This window comes from Thunnus thynnus, chromosome 13 (genome assembly GCF_963924715.1).
Source record: "Thunnus thynnus chromosome 13, fThuThy2.1, whole genome shotgun sequence".
Lineage (NCBI taxonomy): Eukaryota > Metazoa > Chordata > Actinopteri > Scombriformes > Scombridae > Thunnus > Thunnus thynnus.
In genome coordinates, this window is record NC_089529.1 from 14,866,457 (window position 1) to 14,872,798 (window position 6,342).

Consider the following 6,342-nt stretch of genomic DNA (forward strand, 5'->3'; position numbering starts at 1 on the left):
TACAGACGCTGAGAGCAAAGCAAAATAAAAAAGGAGAAGGGTGCCAGCTGAGACCACGTGGATTGTGTAACAAATGTCAACCCCCTCGAGCATCCAGGTTTACGGATCTCACTGACTTTGACTGACTTTGAAAACCAGAGTGCAAGCAAAATGAAGTCATGATGATGTCAACCTTGTACTGGAAGGTGCCTGTCAGCTTACTGTCTGCGTGATAGGCGCTGTTTTTGCAATACTGGGAAGAGGGAAATGAAGACTGCCTCATTAAGTTTCATGGAAGGGACTGAGAAATGTGTGGATTTCTCCCAAAACACTTAAAATAAACATATGTGGTAATTTTCTCACAAAGTAAGCATTAGAGTGGATTACACACACAAAAAGGAGAAAAGTTCTATAGAGCCTGAGAGGATTTCATTTTGCCAAATTGACACTTTTTTTATTAACTTATGGTTGCCAACATCAGAGCTGGCAGCTTCATCTTATTGTGTACAGTAGTCACTGTGAAATGCTATGCTGAACCCCCCACTAATCATACACAGTATATCTAAGTGTAAGCATTCACTGTGGTGATACGAGCAGATACGAGACACACAGACGTGGAACTTAAATCCGTCTTTTTATCCTACAACAAAATTTGATCAAAGTGTTTCCCTACCAAGATGTCAGAGCGATTTTTTCAAGCAGTATTTCACATGCTGAACACTTGCTGAACCATATAACCACATGTATTATATTCCAAGCTCATATGGAAGTAGGCATGCTGGGAAAAAAAAATGAAAAATTAGCTGCCAGTATTGGCTTCTTTGGACATTCATAGTGATCTCATTTGTTTACTGTCATTTTAAAAGAAATATCATAAAAATAACTACTATGAATATGTAAATTACTGCAGTGCAGATTCGTTTTCAATTTGATGGTAAAGAAATCATTTGAAACATTTGCAAATATCTATGCCACAAGTTGTAGAGCTCACTATCTTGTGTTCCAGCCTGACAACTCATGAACTTGTGGAGGTATGCATGCTAAAAAAAACAAATGTTCAATGAAAGAGAAACGCGGCTGTAAATTGGAGAAAAACCTCCCTTGTGGTAGGTAATCACTGGTAGCTCATACAGTGCTCTTTGTAAAGCCGTAGGCCTACTTCCAAAAAACACCTCACCACGCTGTCGGCTCCAAATGGCGTACCTGGTCCTTGAATCGTGCAAAAGTAGTGTTTATGATTTCCTCACGACGTCAAAATGGTTTACAGAGAGTATTTAACAAATGTCATACGTGCATCCAAAGTTTCTCCCCGTCTGTTTTGAATCAAAGCCATCGAGGCTGTACAGTTGGTGGAAAATGCTCTCGACTTGGCTGGGACCTGCAGTGCTCTTTTTGTCTGTGTGAAATGAAGCATAATTGAATAAATATGTCATGTAGAAAGCGTGTTTAGATGGCAGACAAGGCGCTGTAAACATTCGGGTCTTACTGACTGTCAAACTGCCAGGGGAGGAGAGAGTTAACCTCCGACTACGAAGTCATGGGTCAAAACACAACATGAGCTTGGTGCAGATTGGTCTGTGTCATGATACCATAAAGTAATCAATATCATCTTTCATTGGAACCTGCTATGTTTTTGTTAACTATGATACATGCAACAATGTAACTGCATTAATTAAGATTTAAGCTCTACTGATTATTAACAGGCTGAATACTACTGTGTGTACTTAGAAGCGCCTTCCTTTGCTTTCTTTTATTTCGATTCACAATGGCAGATACAAAATAAGGAGACAAGAACAGTTCCCTTAAAATTAGATTTAGTTCATTATTTTTAAAGATTAATTTTGTCATTTTTGCTTTCATTTGATAGTTGAAAGTGCAGAGAGAGACAGGAAACAGGGTAAGACACATAATAAAGGTACAAAATCTAACCTTGGATGTTGCCATTATGTGGCATACATCTTGACAAGAAGGCCAAACACTCAGTAAGTTCGTTTTGGGATGAAGCACGACTGTAATTATAAACTCTGTATTTGAAAAAACACACGCTCCATCAGCAGTGACTCCTGTCTGTCTCCAGCTCTTATCAGTGTGGAGTCTAGACTTAACCTTGTTTACCATGTTTACTATGCATCCAGGACTGTCTAAATGTGTTCACAAAATTATGTTTGTCTGTGTGTGTCTGTGTGTGCCTTTCATGAAGCATTTAGTAGAAGGAGACTGTGGATGATGCGGACTACACGGTCCAGGTCACATGTTAAGGGACATGTACAGGTCACATCTCTACAGAGATGTACTTGATGAAGTAGAGATGTGTGTCTAGGGGTCGACATGCCTTGAATGCTCCAAAGAAGATCTAAAAGGGGCTTTGTGAAGTGCTTAGGGGGTTTCAGAGAAGTAAATCAATCTCAACTTGTTATATGGACTGCTGGAATGGCCTGTTGTGGGTTTTATTTTGTCATTTCCTTCTACCTCTTCGTGCAAACTCTGTTAATGGCTGCAGCATTTGAAAGAGCAGACAGTCCTTTCTGTAACAGTAGTCCAAAAAAGATAAAATATCATGATTTTGAACTGGCACTCAATGATCCATTCTCATGAAAATTTACAATACTCGTGTAGAGAACCTGAGCTGCTCAGGTTTGTGCTGTAACCTTAACTTCACTTCACTGTTGCACTCCATCTTTCTCCAAGGCTCTGTATACTTTTGTCACTTTGCCAAACTAGCCCAAACATCCTTACGAACAAGTATAAGCTTTGTTGGAGCCTTTCCATCCCCCGGCTCTAATCCCTCTAAAAGCTCAGACAGCCCTCTCTAATGTAAACATATTGTGATTTGTACTGTGTGTGGCACTGGTTGGGAAACCAGCATTACCTTATCTTGATTATTGTCCTTCTGTAGCGAGCAATTAATTGGAAAAGAAATCCTAAACTCTTCCAAAAAACAACAACAATCAAACAAAGTCGGGAGTAGTGGGAGAAGACTGGACTGGACGTAAATCACATTCTAGGAAGGACGAAGAAAATTCTCCGGCTTCTGCCCTGGCTCCAGTCACAGACAGCTGTGAGAGTTACAGAGCCGATTTTGGAGTTTTTCTTGACCATTTTCCAGACTCAAAGTGGCCTTAAGTTCCTGCTCTCTGATTCCAAGAAGATAGGCAACGTTTTGAGAACACTGTATCATAAAACCTTGCATATAATCTATCAAGTCCTTCTGTCTTATGGTAAACTTATACCCTCTACGTTATTGAAAAAATAACAGATTGTTCTTAAGGGATAGTTTTGTGCTCTGTACAATATGTTAAAGCCAGATTCTGTTGAGAAGCATTTAAAGACCCATTTGGATAAGACAAGGAAACTGCACAAATTTAAATAAGCTGTGCTAATGCATTTTCTTAATGTTTGGGGATTTAACATGTTAGTTTTGTGGCAGTGGTTTGGAAAATGTGCTAGATTTGTGCTAAAAAGCTGCTTTTGAGCGAGGTCAGCAGTTACCTTAAACATATAAAAATCACCATTTATTCTCTGCAAAGAACAATCCTGCCTGAATTCATGCATGTCAGGCCACAATAATTACATTTAAATCACTGCTGGTGATTAATTGATAGAGTAATAATAATAATAATGTCAAGGTAAAAACTTATTAAAGAAAAGCCATTCAATCATAAGTCCGCTCTATGACCCACTGTGACGTACAAACTGTCCAAATGTGAGTCGAAGGCAGGTCACAGTGGTTGTGTGAGAAGGTATGATGAGGTGTTGAACAATATGGCATCCGTCGCAGGATGTGCTTCTGTTCCGCTGGAGTCAAAAGTCAAAGTCTTGTTATCTTCGTGGGACAACACTTCTGCGCAACAATAAACAGGAAGCAGTTGATCCAGAAGTGCAACGTGAGGGAGGACTTATCTCCCCTGACGCACTTGACCTTCTCATCTTCCTCTTCCTTCTGGAGTCACTGACATACACTTTACAGGCCGAGCCAAGGTTCGAACGTCCAATAACACACGCACCACACACGTATACACATAAACAAAAGAGGAACTGTTGTCACATAAAGCTGCAAATTTTATATGGGAGGCGCCCCGAGATGATAGGGTAACGGAAGGGAGTGTGTGTGTGTCATGTTTGTTCTGGAGTTTTAAAATCCAGTCCAGAACATTAACCTTCGGCATGCAAAGACGGATCCGATTAGACAAAAATGCATAATGTAATAAATTATCTTTGAGCAAAAGCCTTTTTTTTTTGTCAGCCTCTAAACACACACACACACACACACACACACACACACACACACACACACAGACTCACTATCAATCTGTCATTCACTCCAAATATGGAATCATGGTGATCTGTGTGGCACATTAATGGCACAATGTCGTAACAGTGCAACACATCTGGTTCACAACACCCACTAAATCTGTCCCCCTTTTTCGCTGCTTTATGTGTGTGGTGAGTGAGGGAGCGTGGTGTGTAGAGGTGCGACTCGCACTTTCCCACGATGCTGTGCATCAGCGGGCCGGGAGCAGGGAAGGAAGCAGAGGGGATGGAATGCTGAATGCCAAACACACACACACATACACACAAACACACAAAGGTGCGCACACACACACACACACACACACACACACACACATTCAGGAAACTCCTGTGCCCATAGTACAGAAGCTGGCCAGTAGATGGGCTTATACAGGAAGTTCTCAGCTTTGGCTACTTCCTGTTTGCTAGACGCTCGTATTAGACGCACATTGTGAGGCCTTTTAACAGCTATTCACTAAGTGTAATAGACCAGTATGAGAGTATTGGAACTAGTATTCTATAGTTGCTAGAGCTGATAGCATTCTCTACACATTTTAGTAACAATGACATTTCAACTTTCCCACTTTTTTTTGTACACGGAATATTCCCTGCTGGCAAAATTGTTGGATATAACCACACAACACTGCACAGCTGACACAGCTATCATGCATACAGTAGATTTTGTATTTTTACTTTTAGAAAAGAGGACAGTTTTCTCGAAAAGAGTTTTTACCAATATGTTAAGCTTGTGTTTCATCATGGCTAAGATTTTATAACATACCAGTCGGCAAGCCCCTAAACAGTTCCCTCACAGCGTAAACAATCTCAGTTCTTAAAACGAGGCCGTCCTGATTTAGTGGTTCTGCCTGCTTAACAGATTCGCTTTGAAACAATAAAACATTCCGATAGCAGGAGGGAGGGAAGTGTAATGGAGAGATAAATTAGTGAGGAGGGTAAGAGTGTGACAAGAGTACAGAGGAGGAGGATGCAGCCTGCAGGTATTGTGTTGATAGGATATTCTAGTCATGCTAAGAAAGAGAGCAAGAAGTGGTGAGAAGAGAGGAAAGGGGTTGAAGGGGGGGTCATCGCAAAAGGAGTCTTAAGTGAAGGGATGCACGGTGTAAGTAGCCAAAACACCTTTTGGATAATAGATCATTGACACTGATATTTAAACCAGCTTCCATGAGTTTTGAAACGATTTCCTTGGACCTAATCCCTTTGGCAAAATGATGATCTGCATCTTGTGGTGGACTAGTAGGATTACTGTACTTTACAGAACTGTGATAATGGCTTGTTTCCAATTAGAACGAGACAAACGAAAAAAAACAACAGGATAACACCTGGTAAGTTATATTTATAAGAGATATAAGAGAGAAGTGAGTGCAATGAGCTTCCCACCAAAGCAAGAGAACCTCAGATGGATTCTGAGGTCGAACACATAAATTTCTCCCATCACACAAAACCTGGAAGCTCGTCAGAGGAACTGTTAAATCTCCTGCTCTGATATCAGCCTGTATTTAAGGACAGGGAGAGAGTAAGGGGCATTACAACTTGAAGTATAAAACCTTGACTGCTGCTTTCCTGTTTTCTGTCTGTAGCTGAAGATCACTGCTCGAAAAGGCCAAAGTAATGACCCTCGCTGTTAGACGTATAAAATAAGTTTCTCAGCAACTGTTTAGCTAATACTGGGAGGCCTTGTTCAGGTGAAGCTTGCCAAGTGGAAGTAGGCCAGCTTCTAAACTTATAACAGTTCAGTCAGAGAAAGACAAGTTTTAACATTTCTTTCAACTCTAAGCACATTATGGAGATGACGTAATTCAAGATAACGCTGAAATATGAGGCTCAGAATTAGTGGAAATCTTGGCTGAGTGAAAAGAGGATTTAGTGATGGATTTGGGAAAATACTGTATATAGCAGGTATTCTCTGGGTGAGTGGCTGCCACGATGATATCTCAACTTTAAACATTTTATTTCAGACATAATTTCCGTTTGGATGTGGAACATTATGTGTGAGTTCATTCTGCAAAGCTCCCGGGATGCACCGTCGCTCAGAGCTCCTAATAACAATGCCCT